The sequence below is a fragment of the Nelusetta ayraudi genome, unplaced genomic scaffold (genome assembly GCF_046127955.1).
Source record: "Nelusetta ayraudi isolate G7.1 ecotype Tasmania unplaced genomic scaffold, CSIRO-AGI_Nayr_v1 ptg000003l, whole genome shotgun sequence".
Taxonomy (NCBI): Eukaryota; Metazoa; Chordata; class Actinopteri; order Tetraodontiformes; family Monacanthidae; genus Nelusetta; species Nelusetta ayraudi.
Genome location: NW_027466053.1, coordinates 3,783,046 through 3,801,710, shown reverse-complemented (window position 1 = coordinate 3,801,710; position 18,665 = coordinate 3,783,046). Strand labels below are relative to the sequence as shown.

Here is an 18,665-nt window from a genome sequence, read left to right as displayed (position 1 = left end):
AACAGCTTCATCCTTCAAGACTTGGCAGGATTGCTTTAGGTCCTATAAAAAGGCCCTGCGTATCAGTAGAACTTCCTACTTTTCTGCTCTTATTGACTCTAACAAGAACAACCCAAAGTTTTTATTTAGTACAGTTGCTAAGCTGACGAGGAGCCATCAGTGTGTTGAGCCATGCGTCCTTACTGGCCTGTCAAGCAACGATTTCCTGAACTTCTTCCAGCAAAAAGTAGAAGGTATCAGAACTGAGATTGGGAATTCCTCGTCTTCTTTGTCTTCTTTGTCTTCCACAGGTCACATGGCAGATCTTTCTCAACGTGGCAACCCCAGTGTGTATTTCGGGAGTTTTCAGCAAGTTGGACTCTCGGAACTTGATTCTCTTGTCTCCTCTGCTAAGTCGACCACCAGTCTTCTGGACCCAATTCCAACCAGGCTTCTCAAGGAGGTTTCCCCATTGCTTCATTGTGTCATTCTTAGAATTATTAATCACTCTCTATCAACAGGTTTTGTCCCTCATGCTTTCAAGGTGGCTGTAATCAAGCCTCTGATCAAAAAACCCAATTTGGACTCGAGTGTGCTTTCAAATTATAGGCCAATCTCGAACCTTCCGTTTCTCTCCAAGATCTTAGAAAAAGTTGTTGCTAGGCAGCTTGTGGACTTCTTGAACGACAACAATCTACTTGAGGCTTTTCAGTCTGGCTTCAGAGTTGGTCACAGCACTGAAACTGCATTGCTTAAGGTAAGTAATGACCTCTTGTGTGCATCTGACAAAGGTCTTCTCTCTGTTCTGGTCCTCCTAGATCTCAGTGCAGCATTTGATACAGTTGACCACAGCATTCTTCTTAGGAGATTAGAAGATACTATCGGCATCAAGGATCGCGCCTTGGACTGGTTTGGATCTTACTTGTCTGACCGTTTTCAGTTTGTTCATGTTCATAATCATTCGTCAGAACGTAGGAGGGTTAGTCATGGTGTCCCGCAAGGATCTGTACTTGGGCCACTCCTCTTCAACATCTACATGTCACCTCTTGGTGACATCATCAGAAAGCATAGCATCAGTTTCCATTCTTACGCAGATGACACACAGTTGTACTTTTCTTTTAAGGCAAACGAGGCTCATCAGTTGGCCAAATTGGAATCTTGTCTTCGTGATGTCAGAACTTGGATGACACAGAATTTCCTGTTGCTTAATTCCGACAAAACTGAGGTCATTATATTTGGATCGCGAGAGAGTAGGGACAGAGTTTTTGATGGACAAAGTGGTCTATTTGGTACTACACCCAGTTCTACCGTGCGGAACCTAGGAGTCACTTTTGATCAGGACCTGACCTTTAATTCTCATATACAGAATGTAGGGAGGTCAGCTTTCTTCCACTTAAGAAACATTGCCAAAATTCGAAGTTTTTTGTCCTTCAAAGATGCGGAAAAAATAATCCATGCTTTTGTTACGTCTAGGCTAGATTACTGTAACTCGGTACTAGCAGGATGCCCAAATTCATCCCTTAGGACATTACAGTTAATCCAAAACTCCGCGGCACGATTGTTAACTGGAACTAGAAGGAGGCAGCATATTACTCCAATTTTAGCTTCCTTGCATTGGCTGCCTGTCAAATTTAGAATTGAATTTAAGATTCTAGTTTTAACTTACAAAGCTCTTCATTCTCAGGCTCCTTCTTATATTAGGGAACTCATTGAACTTTATCATCCTCCAAGAGCCCTTCGCTCTGAGGATTCAGGTCTTTTAGTTATCCCAAAAATTTCTAGAGTTAGATCAGGAGGTAGGTGTTTCAGTTTCCTGGCACCTCTACTTTGGAACCATCTTCCAGCCTCGGTGAGGGGGGCAGACACAGTTAGTTTATTTAGGAGTAGACTTAAGACTTTCCTTTTTCTTAAAGCTTATAGTTAGACTCCATCCACTGTCAGTTAAGCTGCTGTAGGCTTACGCCGTGGAGGGAGATCTTTCGCTCCCGTTACAGGGATCGTTGCTCTGTGCAGGCGGAACCTTTATCACTCTCCTCACCCAATCAATCTTTTACTCTATCCAATCTTTTACTCTATCCACTCTGTCCAAGCTCTCATTATGCTTTGTACAGTATGCTCGATATGCATGATACTGCCGCAGTCTCTGTGTCCCCGGCAGGTGATGACCACTGCGCCAGGAGCTGGATTGTGCTGTCCTGGGGGTCTTGCTGTCATCGCTTCATCCCACCACCACACTTAAGACCTGGACTAGTCCTATCGGCAGATTGTCCATCGAGCTAGGCTCTTGCCTTCCAAAGCATGGACACTTACACTCCACATGGACAGCAGCCTTGAATTAGTTCCTATTCTTTGTGTTTATATCCGTTTTGCCTGGTTGGTGTATCTGTTTTTCACTCTGTCCTGTCTGCCACCCTGGCTCACTCTGCTCCTTTCTCTCTTTCTCTGTCTCTCCTCTATCTTTCTACTTCACCCCAACTACTCATAGGCAGATGATCGCCCTCTGGAGTCTGGTTCTGCCCTAGGTTTCTTCCCACTGGGGAGTTTTTCCCAGCCACTGTCGCATCTTGCTTGCTCCGGGGGCCCAGTTGGTTCTCTCTGATTGTATAAAGCGCTTTGAGACGCCTTTGGCTGTGATTTAGCGCTGTACAAATAAAAGTTTATTATAAAAAAAAGTTTATTATAATTTTCCCTGGATCATACAAATACGTTTGTAGATTATATAAAGACAATTATAAAACACATTTGTTGTGGTTTTATATTAAAGCAGATAGTCAAACGTAAATGTAGCGTGGTAATGTTGCGAAGACACATTTATTTTTGTTTTTCTTTGTTTCTTTAGAAGCTTTTATTTTGGTTTTCTGTGGAAGCACAACAGACAACACACATGTTAACGTCCGCTACTACGGTTCGCTCCGCATAGGTCTCACGAGCCACTTGAGAGACTTCCTCTCGAGCGTTATCTACTTTTTACATTTCAAAACACAGATCCATACCCGCTTTATCTTCTTGTCCTCTGCATCGCTGGCCTCCTGCAGAAGCCTCTCAGCATGCACTGCATGACGTCGGACCTCTGTCAGCCGGGCATCTTCAATCCCCACGCAGCAGCTTCTGTTAACTGCTTTGGCGATCTGGGGGAGCAGCCCTTGTCTGAAAGCAGTGATGAGGCTGGCCGTTTGGTTGACGGCAGTCCTGATGAACGTGGCGACGCTGCGGCGTCGGTGCTGGAGTGCGCAGGGTTGTACGGTGGTAGCGTTGGATGAGGGCAGGCGGGAGGAGGGAAGACAGGCATGTCCAGGAGAGGGTCCCTCGGGCCTGTAAGAGAAGGATACAGACGATTTGGTGCATTTGAATGCTCGTGTGTGAGCGGCTCCTTTTCTCCCTCCTCTGGGGAGTGTGTGTGAGTGTGTGCACCCTCTGCCGTTATCTCTGTCACCCCTGTGCTCCAGCGCCCAGCGCTGTTCACACGTTTGTTTACTTGTTTCCTGTCCCTGACCTCTGCTTCAGGTTTCCAGAATGAAAAACACCTTTCATGATCTTTGATGATTTGAATCTCCCACCTGTTTGGGTTTTTCTTTTTTGTAACCTTTCCCTCGGCTATATTCAGTTTATCCCGGAGGTTTCTCAATTCCTCCATACTCAGTGATCCATATCAAAACAATCTGGACCATATTTTTTCCGCATGTCGTCCACAATTTGTCCCCCCTGGGGAACTGCAGCAGCCACTTTGCGCTGGTTCTTCCCCAGCACTGTCTAGACTTATTACTTGTAGCTGCACAGGCGTCCCTGTGCCCCCTTTTTTTACTCAGGCGCAAAAAGGTAGAGAAAAAATTCACCCCTTCGGTACTTAGTCACCAAAGGTTTTGCCCGCTCAGCCCTCACCAACCTTCTTGGATATCTGGTGAGCGGGACAGGCCCGGCCAACGCACACTCTGTACTGGGACTGCAGTGATTCACAATCACCGCCTACCCACACAGAAACGACTAACGCATGCGTTCCGTCCTGGACTGGAACCGTTCGTGGACGACAAGAAAAAACACCTTGGTCACTGTTATGTCTGGAAAAAGATCAATTACTTCTCACCCGATCTCCGGATTAGCACTTTCTCTCCAGGTTCGTTGGATAGACGTGAAGCCGATCAGATCCACTCTTGACGCCGATCCTCTTGTCTCTGAATGCTTGGTTCGAGGTAGAGGGGGAACGAGGAGTTTCCTCCGTTCCTGGTCCGCGGCCCTCGACGTCCCAGAGTTTCACTGACGGGTCTCCAGCTATCCTGTTCGTGACGCCAAACTGTTGTGGAAAAGAGCAAAGCTGCCGATGCAGAAATGCTGAGTAAATAAGTAATTTAATGAACATGAAATAAATGATCAGATATCCGAGGCACAAACAAAGTACAACCAACAGAACAGATGCAACAGGTGCAACAGCTCGAATGAATGCCAGTGCGAGTGCAAAGAGAGAAGGAAGAAGAAGGTCTTTTATACAGTGGACCCGCAGGGGACGAGATAAGGAAGAAGGAGGGGAGGATGAGAGGAGACAAAACAACGAATACCTCACCCTGGCGGGCCACGAGGAGAATGTCTCCAATGAATACCTCACCCTGGCGGGCCACGAGGAGAATGTCTCCAGAAGGTTATACAGTGAAACTAACAGATTACACGGGAGGCCAAGAATACTTATTTTCCATTACATGGTTCAAGTGAACCGCTGGATTCGAGGAAAAGGCTTTGTCACCGTCAACCTAGTTAGACATAAGCTTTACTAACTGTGGCAACACAAAGGAGCAGTGTGTGGGGGGGGCTGGGGGGAAGATGATGATGTTGATGAGTTTACAGAATGCAAGGGGGTTATTGTTAAGGGGTAAGGATATGGACGACAACGCCACCTCAAGTTGTTTGTGGAGGAAATAAAATAATGAAAATCACACAGGTTTCGTGTACAAATGAGCTGAGACGTGGTTTGCAAAAAAACAGACAAGGCTTTATTATAATTGAAGGAAATGCATCTAGACAGAAAGGAATCCAGGCAGTTACGAATTTAAATTAACTAAACTCAGAAAAAGGAAAACAAATTTATAAGTAAACTACCAAGACCAAAAAGACACAAGGGGGGGGGAAAGCACCGTTCGACACAAACAACGTACGAACAAGGGGGGGAAACTTAAACCATAAATATCAAAGCAAATGAGCGAATCAACTTCTGAAACTCAAAAAAAAGGGAAAGGATCTTCAAAATAAAGGAGGCCAATGATTCAAATAAGGGGGGAGAGATGGGTCAAACAAAAGCAGGACAGGCTGACACCACACGGGGAGGGGGGGGGGCAACAGAAACAAGACGACTCACGGGATGTGATGATGGTGTTCAGGGCTGAGGCCACCTAGATATAGCGGAGCAGGTTGGATGGGGACGGAAGCCCAAGGGAGTCACCCCAATCACACATGCACATCCCAGTGGGCAGTCAAAATTGGGTGGCGACGACACAGCAAACTAAAACCAAAAAAAAAAAAGAGGGATACCACCACCCGTCCACACCTGTCGACCTCAGCCTCTGAATCACAAAAGAAAAGAAAACAATTAGGAGGGATCACGAGCGCGTATGCGAACTCAATGGTTAGGCTCACACCACCACACACACACACAAATCAGGATTAGATCGACATTTAAATAAACCAAAAATACAATTAAATCAACAATACAACAAACGAAAATTGAACAAACAAACAAAACAATTAGAAGTGGTTAGTGGCCACTACGCGCCGACTGTCACACGTCGAACGGCCGCGTATTTCAGGTCTTAATAGACGACGTGATCGGACACTTTCGGCGTCAGCAAAGCAGGAGTAAGTTGACTGGTTTTTAGAGGCTGTCAGTGCAGCGGCAAAGCCATGTTTCTTGGCGGTATCTACAAAAAAAACAAACGATGCCATTAAGTGGTTTGGTCAGCTGTTAGATGCTAGTGACGAAAACTAAAGAAAGTAAAAGACTCACCGGGAGTTGCAATAGGTGGTACATGCCGAAAGCGCCACGGCGCACTACATGTCAGACCCTAAAAATAAACCACAGTCTAAAACCAGTACTCCAAAACAATGAAAAACAAAGTCGGCAGAGGCAACCATACTTGAGGCAGACGCGGACAGGCGCACGGAAACGTGACGACGGCAACGGAAGTGACGTGACGGGGCATCAAAGTGCAGTAATAGCCAACTGTTTCCACCCCTGTCTTTATAGCACCCCACCCCCTAATCATTGGTTGACGGGCCAGGCAATCAGTGCGTCGGGCGTGACTATGATGCCACATAATGATAGAGAATCACTCTATTTATACTAATGTGCAGAACCACTAGAGTCTCATTTCTTCACTGCTGTCAGCAACAAGCATTTGGTGTCACACTGGTGAACAACACTTATGGGCTAATTAATAAGAAATGACATATTTATGAATCACCCGCAATGCCCAGATTGTTGCTGCTTATCTGCTGATATGAGCCGTCAACTGTTGCAATATAGAACCACGGGCAGGAAATTACAATTAGTGTAGAGCGTATTATAATTTAAAAGTTTACTTACGGTAGTTCTTTAAAGAATTTAGCAGGGATGGAACAGCCTAACGTGACGACGTCACTTGTAAAACGGTAGGAGCTCAACCTGCTGTCACGGTGAAAACTCTGTGTTACGTCCCGTCTAGGGGGACCGAGACGCAACATGTGGGACACCTTCCCCCACTCCCAAGCCTCATTAATTTCTCACGGCAGTTGGCAGTTTCAACAAAAACATTTATTAATCAGTAAATGAAATAAACAAAACAACTTAACCGGTGGGCAGCAAAGGCTTCAGGGTGGGCCCAGGCCAAAATAATAAACCAAACTCCAATTAGCTCGCCTTAAGAACTAACTAAAGAAAGAAAGAGAACCCAAATACAGAAAGGCTAACCTCCCTACATACTTAATAAACAGGAGAAAAGAGGGGACAAAGAAAATGGCAGCCCACCCCTACGGCTGCGTGCTCTAACGCCATTTCAGAAGTGACTAACTGCAGACTTGGGAGCGGAGGAGGGATGACCTTCAGGCTGGCTCAACTGCTCCTCCTTCTCAGCCGTGGCGCGTCCAATCAGCAGCCAACATCCAGGACCGCACCTGCAAGGCGTCATCCACTCTCACACACACACAGACACACACACACAGACACAAAGATAGAGGCACCTAGACCCACGTGTGGGTCATAACATCCCCTCCCTTAAGAACTAAACCCTATTAACATACCTACAAACAAAACTAAACAAGAAAAACCTCAGTTCCCCCGAAATTCTTTCGCAGCTAGTCCACATGTACACGTGATAATGCATCTGCCAACACATTATCAACCCCCCTTCTTGTGGCAAATCTGGAGATTGAAGTCATGCAGGAGCAGAGACCACCGCATCTACGGCTGGTTTGATTGCGCATCCTATCCAGGACCACGAGGGCATTATAGTCTGTAAAAACCTGACCTCAAATAAACATCAAGATGGGCACTGTCAGAAAGAGAGCCAAGGTTGCTTTCTCAACTCCAACATTGGCTCTATGTGCGTACTGCTTAGTTGTGGCATGTCCCTCTACTTCTATGTCATGGTGCAAAACTGACGTACGGCGGGGGTGGTCAGAAAACAATAGTGGGTGGCTCTCAATTAATTTAACAATATCATGACGGGCTGATGCAGGCAAATGGGACAAAAACAAGCTTAAGTTATTCATAATTTCAGAGTTTCCCAGGCGCGCCGAATGAACACCGTTTTTTTTTTTTTTCAATGAGCCCTCCCTCCGCCAATGGGCACGGAGGGGGCGGAGGCTCACCCCTGTTTTACACCAGAAGCGTTTGCAGAGCGTCAGCAGAGCGTCAGCAGAGCGTCCGTGTCGACGCAGTGAAACGCGGCCACTAAAGTCAATGAGCAGGTTTACACCAGGCGCAGAGCGTCCGCGTTTCAGAAGCGTCCCAGAAGCAGTAAAACGCGAGCCGCTGGAAAAGAACGCCATAATTTATTCTTTGACGCTTGCTGCGTCAATCGCAGCAGGTAGGATCGTTCAGACAGGAAGTCAATGGTGTAAAAACACGGTGGATCCGGTTGATTTTCATCATAACACAATGTGCTGGATTTTGTACTTATGTGCTGTACTTTACTGTGAAACATCAACGTGACGCATCGGCTTCAACGCTGTTCAGGTCGGCCGTCAAACAAAAACAGATTTCACTTTGAATCTCAAACTATGATGAACAAAATGCATCTATACTTTAAATACCTGCATTTTGTATGATGCCAGTAGTTTACTTTATTATTATTTTTCTTTTTTACACACATCGATACTTCGAGACACTGTTGGGACAGTGTCTCGAAGTATCGATGTTTTGTTTCATTGTTGTTTTCTTTAAAAACACGCGAAAACTACCTGGGTTGTCGCGCGATCTTGCAATCCTCGCGTGAACTGATCGAGCCGCTGCACGAGACGCTCTGCTCGTAAAACGCGTCCTGTGTGGGAGGGTGCTGGAGCGTGAGCAGAGCGTCAACGCGGTCGCTCTGCAGACGCTCTGCAGACAGATACTTCGAGACACTGTCCCAACAGTGTCTCGAAGTATCGATGTGTGTAAAAAAGAAAAATAATAATAAACCGAACTGCTGGCATCATACAAAATGCAGGTATTTAAAGTATAGATGCATTTTGTTCATCATAGTTTGAGATTCAAAGTGAAATCTGTTTTTGTTTGACGGCCGACCTGAACAGCGATGAAGCCGATGCGTCACGTTGATGTTTCACAGTAAAGTACAGCACATATAAATACAAAATCCAGCACATTGTGTGTTATGATGAAAATCAACCGGATCCACCGTGTTTTTACACCATTGACTTCCTGTCCGAACGATCCCACCTGCTACGATTGACGCAGGCGGGACGCGGCAAGTGTCAAAGAATAAATTCTGGCGTTCTTTTCCAGCGGCTCGCGTTTTACTGCTTCTGGGACGCTTCTGAAACGCGGACGCTCTGCGCCTGGTGTAAACCTGCTCATTGACTTTAGTGGCCGCGTTTCACTGCGTCGACGCAGACGCTCTGCTGACACTCTGCAAACGCTTCTGGTGTAAAACAGGGGTAACTTTTCAACATTTTGACGTGGCAGACTGGCTGCTAATAGGAGTCAATGCGCCAAGAGCCATGGAACCATGGAAGGTAATCAGCAGCCAGGGTAGTGGGCCTGCTGTGAAAACCTTGCTTGGATGGGTCATCAATGGGCCTCTCAGTGATGATGGGAATGATGGATCTCTGCAGTGTAACAGAATATCAATTGAAGAGCTGCTGGTTCAACAATACAACCAAGATTTTATTGAGCAACACTACGAAGAAAAAAAGAAAATGTCTATTGAAGACCTTGAGTTTATGAAAATAGCCTCAAGCTCCGCTGTTTTGAAAAATGGACATTACAGCCTAAGGCTGCCCTTTTGTAAAGCTGATGTGAAGCTTCCGTACAACAAAGCTGTGGCCCAGCAAAGAGCACATCATCTTCTGAAAAGGTTCAAGAGGAAGGACAAGTTCTTCAGTGAGTACAAAGATTGCATGAAAGATGTTTTTGCAAAGAATTATGCAGAAATTGTGCCAATAGATGAATTGGATCATGAAAGTGGAAAGGTGTGGTTTATATCACACCATGGCGTCTATCACCCACGCAAAAAAAAACTTGCGTGTGGTATTTGACTGTACTGCCACCTACTGTGGAACATCATTAAATAAAGAGCTCCTGCAGGGTCCCAATTTGACAAGTACACTGCTAGGTGTGCTGCTTCGTTTTCGCCAAGGCCCTGTAGCATTCATGACTGACATTGAGGGAACGTTTCATCAAGTAAGAGTTTTCAACCAGGATGTAAACTTCTTACGCTTCCTCTGGTGGCCAGATGGGGACATTACAAAGGACCTACAAGAGCACAGGATGCTAGTCCACATCTTTGGGGCAGTGTCATCCCCAAGCTGTGCTTCATTCGACGACAATCAGCATGACTTCCCAGCCGAGGTTATAAACACTGTTCGTCAAAATTTCTACGTGGATGATTGTCTAAAGGCCGTCAGCACGGTGGAACAAGCGATACATCTGTACCAGCAGCTAACAGACCTGTGCGGTAGAGGTGGATTTAAGCTCAATAAGTGGGTGAGCAATCATCGCTCGGTGCTGGCCGCCATTCTTGAAGAGCAGAGAGCTAAAGAGGTAAAAACACTTAACCTTGACAGAGACCAGCTCCCTATGGAGAGGGCCCTTGGAGCTCAGTGGGATGTACAGCAAGATACATTCACATTCAGCATCAGAACCACGCTGGGATGGGATGAGGAAATCCCTCAGGTCATGGTACATCCCATATATAGTTTTTCAAGCGCCAAACTACAACAAAGGAACTCATCTATAACAAATCTACAACCTTGTAAGGGCAAAACCTACTTATTTTAATTCTGATTAATAAACTAAAGCTTATTCGATTTATTTGATTATCATTATGTTGTTGTTTTTTTTAAACGCTCATACAAAACAAAAAAAGTGGAGGGAGAGTAGTCTGAATCATTGCTCCACCTTATCCATCGCACTCATTTGCCAGCCGCAAGCGATTCCAAGTTAGTTAGCGTCACATTCACTTGTAGTGCATCATTTCCGCCAGCAAGTTTCTCCGGTTACGACTGCCCACGCTGACCCATATTTTCCATATACTCACTCACCTGTATCAGATACCCTGCAAGGGCAACGATCTTGTCTCAGACCTTCCCCGAGGTGATTGGTGGAGTGACGCGCAACCAGCACGTGACCTCTACGACGAGGTTCCTCCCACGGAAGTGCCATAGGAGGACACGGATTAAATAGTATGGCTTGTCCACCAGAAGGCTGTGTTGTGGTGTACATAATATAAAACTTCGGCCCAGTTCTGCTTGTATTGCAATGGGTGGTGTTCCTGAAGTTTCATTTTTTGTCCCTTTTTATTTTTTACATCCATGTTTGTGATGAAATAGTATTGTGAATCGCTAGCTCGCATTGCATGTGTAAAGGGTTATAATTGAAGAGTCATGTAATTGATCACAATACTGCGTTCATGTTAAAAAAGATGAAAAGTGTTAAAAAGAAATGTTAGAAATGGTTAAATTGAATAAGATTTAATTCATTCATTTAGTATTTTATATTTTATATTTTTTTGTTGTTGGTGTTAAAAAGTAATGTTAACAGTGATCCGCACGGCGATCTGAATCCAGGAGTCTGTGATCGATTGTGTTTGCCTCCACACCGTACCCCACGGGAGTCGCAGTGTCTTCCTCATTGCAATAAACACTCTGATGAGGAAGCACTGTCATCACCCTGTGTGATAACTTCTCCCTGTTTTCAGGTGTGTCGTGAGCAGGAAAGCAGTAAAGGGGTGTGGGAATATTATAAAAATGTTTTGGACGCTAAGAGCGTGTTATGGAATATTTTCGGTTTGATCGAAAGTAATTTTGCTGCGTGCGCGTGTGCGTGCGTGTGTAAGCGATTAATAATAAATAAATAAATAAATCTCATTGCAATAAACACTCTGATGAGGAAGCACTGTCATCACCCTGTGTGATAACTTCTCCCTGCTTTCAGGGGCGCAACATTTTGGAGGCACCGCTGGGATGAGCGCTACGTGGGCTAACTTTTATTACGAAACACGCCCCGTTGTCGTTCAGCCTACCCAAATCACCCAGTCCAGCGACATCTGGTAGTGAAGTAACTGCAGTGAACTGCGGGATCCCTGATACAGCCTGCTTGCAATCTGAGGTACAATAAAGTTACCAGGAGAGCTGACGCCGCTAACTCGGAGCTAACGCTATCACGGCCTACTTATTACCTCGTCACTACGCGGAATATGGAGTCACCAGAGCTAGAGAAACTACAGCTTGAGGTAATACAAGGATTGTGCACACTGTCAAAGGACCACCTTGTGAACTTGTGTGATTTCTTGACAATCTCCGGTCCAGAATTTGAGCATGTAAGTGGCAAGAACAAAACATCACTGATTTCAATGATAAGCAACCATTTGCAACGAGAGGAGTTAAGAGAATTAGAGGATGATGGTATGGCTGAACTCCTCCCCCTAATGGATAAAATAATTCAGTGCCAGGCTGTTAGTGAGAAAACTCTAACTGGGAATGTATCTCAACCCACTGAACAAGTTAACATGTCTCGGAAACAAGATGAACGCCAGCAAAGTCAAGCAAATGAAAAAAATGAGGAACAGATGCGGTTGTCTAAGGAAATTGAGGCACTGCAACTTCGATCGTCGTTGATGAAGAGACAAAGTGAGTGTGAAAAACCATCAAGGGGAGTCACCACACACAACAGATTGTCAGCCCCCCATACCACCCTCTCTCAAGCTCCACATTCATGGCATAAAGATTTTAAAATATCTGGCCAAATTGGTGAGCCCGGACAGAAAGATCGCCTTACCTTTTCCAGTCTTGCACGCCAAATAGAGCATGGTTTGAGCAAGGGCTTCCCCGAGGTGGAGATATTGGATGCTGTGATAAGGGCTATTGCTCCTGGTATGCAACTCCGCAGTTATCTAGAGGGTAAAACTAATCTGACATTGCCCACACTGAGACGTATCCTCAGGTGCCACTATCAGGAGAAAAGTGCAACAGATCTTTACAAGCAGTTAAGTTCTGAGGTTCAAGGTGCTAAAGAGACCCCTCAAAATGTTGTTATTCGTGCATTGGACCTGAGACAAAAGATTTTATTTGCATCACAAGAATCTGAGTCTGGATTAAAATATGACCCTGGTCTTGTCCAAAACATGTTCCTGCACACAGTATTAACTGGTTTGCAAAGCGACAACATTAAACGTGATCTTCAACCATATCTTAAGCAGCCAAATGTTTCTGATGAGCTGCTATTGGAAAAACTAAACACTTCTTGTGCCTATGAAAATGAGAGACAGGACAAGAGGAGAATGCTAACGCCACACCGTTCTGCAGCCATCCATTCTGCACAGACCTGCGACAGTCCTGGAGAAAAGAAAGAGAAAACAACAGTCCAGCAGACCAGCAGTAAGATGCAACCAGACATCCTGTCTGAGCTCAAGGAAATGCGGTCCAACATGGCTCTTCTGAACGACCTGAAAGCAGAAGTTTCTGAAATCAAAGAGTTCATACAGAAACCTCAGTGCTCACCTTTGCCAAACACCAACCAAGTAGGAGGTCCACAAGATAATGTTATTCAGCAGATGACAGTCTCTTCCCCATCACAGATGCCACCGCCAGGACAATGGTCTCTGCCAGGCTATGGTCAACGAGGCAGTCACAATCGGTATAACCACATGGTCGTCCCCCAGCCCACATTCCCAACGGCAGCCCCTCGACGCCGTAGGAGATGCTTCGCTTGTCAGCAAAACAACACTGAAGACTGTATGCATTGCTATGGCTGTGGCAGCAGCGAGCACTTCCTGGCCGGCTGCAGGATGAGGGAAGCAAGGCAGGTGAGGAGCAATCCTTTAAACGGAGTCGGGTCACTCCAGCGAGACAGGGAGTGACTCATCCAACAACATTGTCCCAGTTCTGTGTACACTGTGGCAGAAAGGGTAATAACATGAAACTCAGACAATGCACGTCATGCAAAAAAGTGCTGTACTGTTCCAAGTTCTGCCAGGCTGAAAACTGGACTGTTCATAAAAACCATTGTGCACAAACATCATGTGAGACGGTCCAAGCAAAGTCATCAAAGCAAAAGACACAAGTAAAAATGGCTCCACTAATTGGAAAAAAGTATCTGATCGACTGTTACATCCAAAACAAAATGACTAGAGCTCTATGGGATTCGGGGTCTCAGGTAACAATAATCGACGAGAAATGGAGGAGGGAAAACTTGCCAAATGTGGTGCCCAGAGACATTAATGAAATACTGGAAGCTGACAACAGCCTAGATATCACTGCAGCTAATGGAGAAAGTATGCCATATGTTGGCTGGGTTGAAATTACATTCAAGTTAGCTACTGATGGAGCTCCAGTGACAGAGGTTATCGTCCCCACACTTGTCATGAAAGGCACCAGTCTGGCCCGGCCCATCATCGGTTCCAATGTAATAGGGCTCATTGTTGACACCGAGTTAAAACAGTCTAACACAGCCAACAAGCATCAGTTGATTCAGTGTGTCGTGGCAGCATTTCCTGGATTTGAAACAAGTGGTGTTCAAACCTGTGTGGAACAAGTGAGCACAGAACAGACATATGAGTACATGGTAAAAACAACAAAAGAGAGACTAAATGTGCCTAAACACACTTCTATTAAGGTAGAATGCCGTGTACAAACATCTCCCTTTCAAGAGGAAATCACCCTCATATTTGAGCCTGATGTAAACCCACAGTGGGCAGAGGGGCTCGAGTTCTGCGACACCCTTGTGAAACTAAAAAAAGGAGTGAAGCCATTCATTATCATTGATGTACAGAACCCCACGGACCATGATATTGTGTTGGCTGGGAGAACAGTTGTAGGAACAGTGCAACCAATTCAAGCTGTTTACCCTGCCTCAGTCTTCGCAAATTTCCACCTGTCTCTACAGCCGTGGTGAGTCAAGTGGATGTGGAAAAGGATGAAGCCTCCAGTGATGCTTGGGACCCCCCAATTGACCTAAATCATCTTACTGAGCCTGAAAAAGCAGTGGTACAAAAAATGTTGAGAGATGAATCAGCTTCCTTCTCCAAATCAGAGAATGATATTGGGTGTATAGACAAGCTACAGCTCTCTATCTCATTAACAGACACTGAGCCTGTTGCAAAAACTTACCTGTCTGTTCCCCAGCCATTGTACAGAGAAATGAAGGACTATCTGCATGACCTGATTGCACAGGGATAGATAAGAAAATCGAACTCACCGTATGCATCTGCAGTCGTCTGTGTCCGCAAGAAGTGTGGTGGCTTGCGGTTGTGCATAGACTACCGTGAGCTTAACAAAAAGACAATCCCTGACCGCCAGCCAATTCCAAGAGTGCAAGACATCATGGATGGCCTGGGAGGCCACTCTTGGTTCTCCTTGTTAGATCAAGGTAAAGCATACCATCAGGGCTTTATGGCTGAAAAGAGTAGACCTCACTGCTTTTGTGACCCCCTGGGGTCTGTATGAGTGGATCAGGATACCATTCGGCCTGATGAATGCACCCGCTGCCTTCCAGCGATGTATGGAGGACTGTCTGGAGGGTCTAAGGGATGAAATTTGTATCCCATATCTCGATGACACAATAGTGTTCAGCAAAGCATTTTTAGCCCACGTGGAGGATGTCAGAACAGTACTAAGGCGGCTCCGACACCATGGCATTAAATTGAAGCCCAGCAAATGTGAGCTCTTCAGGCGGGAAGTGCGCTACCTGGGACGCATAGTATCAGCAGAGGGCAGTAAAATGGATCCGGCTGACACTATTGCAGTGAGAGTCCTGAAAGAGAAAAGACCTCGCACAGTAGGAGAGCTTCGAACCATTATGGGCCTCCTTAGCTACTACAGTATATTAGAGGCTTCTCCTGCATTGCCAGCCCCCTCTACAACCTCCTAAAAGCATCCCCAGATACGCAACAGTCTGAAAACAAACCAAGAGGCACAAAGAGAACACAGATGAAAGTAAAATGCAAAGGGGTTCCCTCAAATCAGCCCATTACATGGACTGACAAACATCAAGAACTACTGGAGAAGTTGATAGACTGTTTAGTAGAGCCACCCATTCTTGCATTTCCCGATTTTAGTAAACCTTTTGTTCTACACACAGATGCCTCCAATCAAGGACTCGGTGCAGTTTTATATCAAGAGCAAGCTGGAAAGATGCGAGTCATTGCATATGCATCACGCACACTTACCGAGTCTGAGAAGAACTATCATCTTCACTCAGGGAAACTGGAGTTCCTGGCTCTAAAGTGGTCTGTCTGTGAAAAATTCAGAGACTATTTGATCAGCTCCTCTTGCACTGTCTATACAGACAATAATCCGCTCACTTATGTGTTGTCAACAGCCAAACTGAATGCGACTGGATGTCGGTGGGTAGCTGAGCTGGCAGATTTTCACATCACTGTCAAGTACCGTCCAGGCAGAGAGAATACAGATGCTGACACTCTTTCCAGGATGCCTGTTGATATTGAGACTCTGATGGAGGAGTGTACAGAGGAACTCTCATCTCGATCAGTACAAGCCACAGTACAGTCTGTTGAGGAGCAGGGCACCATTCTATGGCCTATGACCCTGTCAGCACAGTGTACAGCAATAGGTGACTCAGCGCATCAGCCTATCCCTCCTGAAGAGATCCGTCTGGCCCAAAGAGAGGATCAGCACATTGGCCCTGTGGTTGAGTCTATGATGTCTGGTATCAAGCTCACAATTCAACAGTTGAAGTCATTCAGTATGCAGTCTAAACGGCTGATGCGTGAATGGGAGAGGCTGATGCTGGATGATGATGGCATTCTGCGTCGCAAAACAGCTGTAAGAACACAAATGGTCCTTCCTGAAAAGTACAAAGACACAGTATTAAAAGCACTACATAATGAGATGGGACATCAAGGAGCAGAAAGAACAACCTCGTTGGTAAGAGACAGATTCTTCTGGCCACAGATGCAGAGAGAGATTGAACATTATGTGTCTTCAAGTTGCTCCTGTCTGAAAAGCAAGAAGCCCAGTAGAGAAACGAGAACACCTCTCACCAGCATTATCACTACTCAGCCTTTTGAATTAGTGTCTGTTGACTTCCTGCATCTAGATAGATGTTCGGGGGGATATGAGTATATATTGGTAATAATTGATCATTTTACAAGGTTTGCACAAGCCTACGCGACCACATCAAAGTCTGGCAAAACAGTAGCTGACAAAATATTTAACGACTATGCCCTGAAGTTCGGATTCCCCTTGAGAATACATCACGATCAAGGAGGCGAGTTCGAAAATCAACTGTTTGCTCAGTTGACGAAAAACTGTGGCATTGTAGGCTCAAGAACGACACCATATCATCCAGAAGGCAATGGTCAAGTTGAGCGCTTTAACAGAACGCTCCTACAGATGCTGAAAACGCTCACAGAGAGGGAGAAAGCTAACTGGAAGGAGTCATTAAACAAGCTCATCTACTCATACAACTGTAAGAGGAGTGACGTCACGGGATTCTCCCCCTTCTACTTGTTGTTTGGAAGAGCTCCACGACTTCCTATTGACTTCCTATTTAGACTAACACCAGAGACTGGAACCTCAGACCACCAGCAATATATGAAAAAATGGAAGAGTGGGATGCAAGAAGCATATGAGATTGCCAGAGAAAGGGCACAAAAATCTGCAGATAGAGGAAAAAGGAATTACAACAAAGTCAGGAGCTCTGTGTTGGAAGAGGGTGACCACGTCCTTGTCAGAAACATGACTCCCAGGGGTGGGACAGGCAAACTCCGCAGTCACTGGGAAGACTGTATCTACAAAGTTGTGCGTCAGGTAAACAAAGAGCTTCCAATCTACGAAGTTGTGCCTGAGCAAGGGAGAAAAAGAGACAGCAGGATCCTGCATCGGAACCTTCTTCTTCCCTGTAATTACTTACCATTGGAAATCCCACTTAAAGTTGTTAAACCGCCAAAGAAAAAGAGCATCAGTGATGACAAAGGTGACAACACAGTACAATCTGAAAATAGCAGTGACGATGAGGATGAGGATGATTGGTATTGCTACTTGCCAGTACAACCTCCACCAGCAATGCAGTCTCAGGCTGATGACAACACAGTCCTAACCGAAACCGAATCTGTGAATGATACTATGAACGCTGACTCCAGGGAGGAACCGATGGAACGGATAAATGACAATCAAAGTGAATCACACTTGCTGGATCAAAGCTGTGCACCAAACCAGGTAGAAATTGTCTGTCCAGAGGAGGTTCCTGCAGAGGACAGTACACCAGCACCTGCATCACCTGGTCCAAGTGGAAATCCCAGTGAGGCTCTGCAGCTTTCCAGAAGGCCGATGAGAGAGAGACAGGCACCAAGAGTCTTCACCTACAATGAACTGGGTAAACCAGTTTGTTACAGCGTCGGGCCACAAGCTCATCCTCAATATTTACACCAAGTTCTGCCTCATGAACGAGAAATAGCAGGGATGCAATGGAGGTATGCTGTGCCGGTTCCCCACCATCAACCGGTACTCCTACATGGGTACTGACCACAAAGCACTCGCACTCATACATTTCATAGACTGTTAAGAACACAGAACACACACTCATACATTTCATGGACTGTTGAGAACACAGAACACACACTCATACATTTCATGGACTGTTATACACACACATGCACTCTCATGGACTTTTCCAGAAGCTGAGTGCTACCACATACATTCATGGACTGTGTAAAAGCCGAGTGTGACAAACACACATACACATCCCATACATGCATGGACTTTTGAGAAAGCAGAGTGTTAATACACACAAATACACTCACAATGGACTGTTGAAGCAGCTTGATCTGCGCTACACACATATTGCAAACACTTAAACACTTTTTTTTTTTTTTCTTAAAGCTTATAGTTAGACTCCATCCACTGTCAGTTAAGCTGCTGTAGGCTTACGCCGTGGAGGGAGATCTTTCGCTCCCGTTACAGGGATCGTTGCTCTGTGCAGGCGGAACCTTTATCACTCTCCTCACCCAATCAATCTTTTACTCTATCCAATCTTTTACTCTATCCACTCT

General features: G+C 45.5%; 1 long non-coding RNA gene across 1 annotated transcript; it reads left to right on the top strand.

Annotated features, from left to right (window-relative positions):
- Positions 1–8,322: 8,322 nt before the first annotated feature.
- LOC142890842 (uncharacterized) lies at positions 8,323–8,648 on the top strand. Its single transcript, XR_012927138.1, has 2 exons — positions 8,323–8,353; positions 8,557–8,648. It is a non-coding gene; the product is annotated as an uncharacterized LOC142890842 (long non-coding RNA).
- The last annotated feature ends 10,017 nt before the right edge of the window (positions 8,649–18,665 follow it).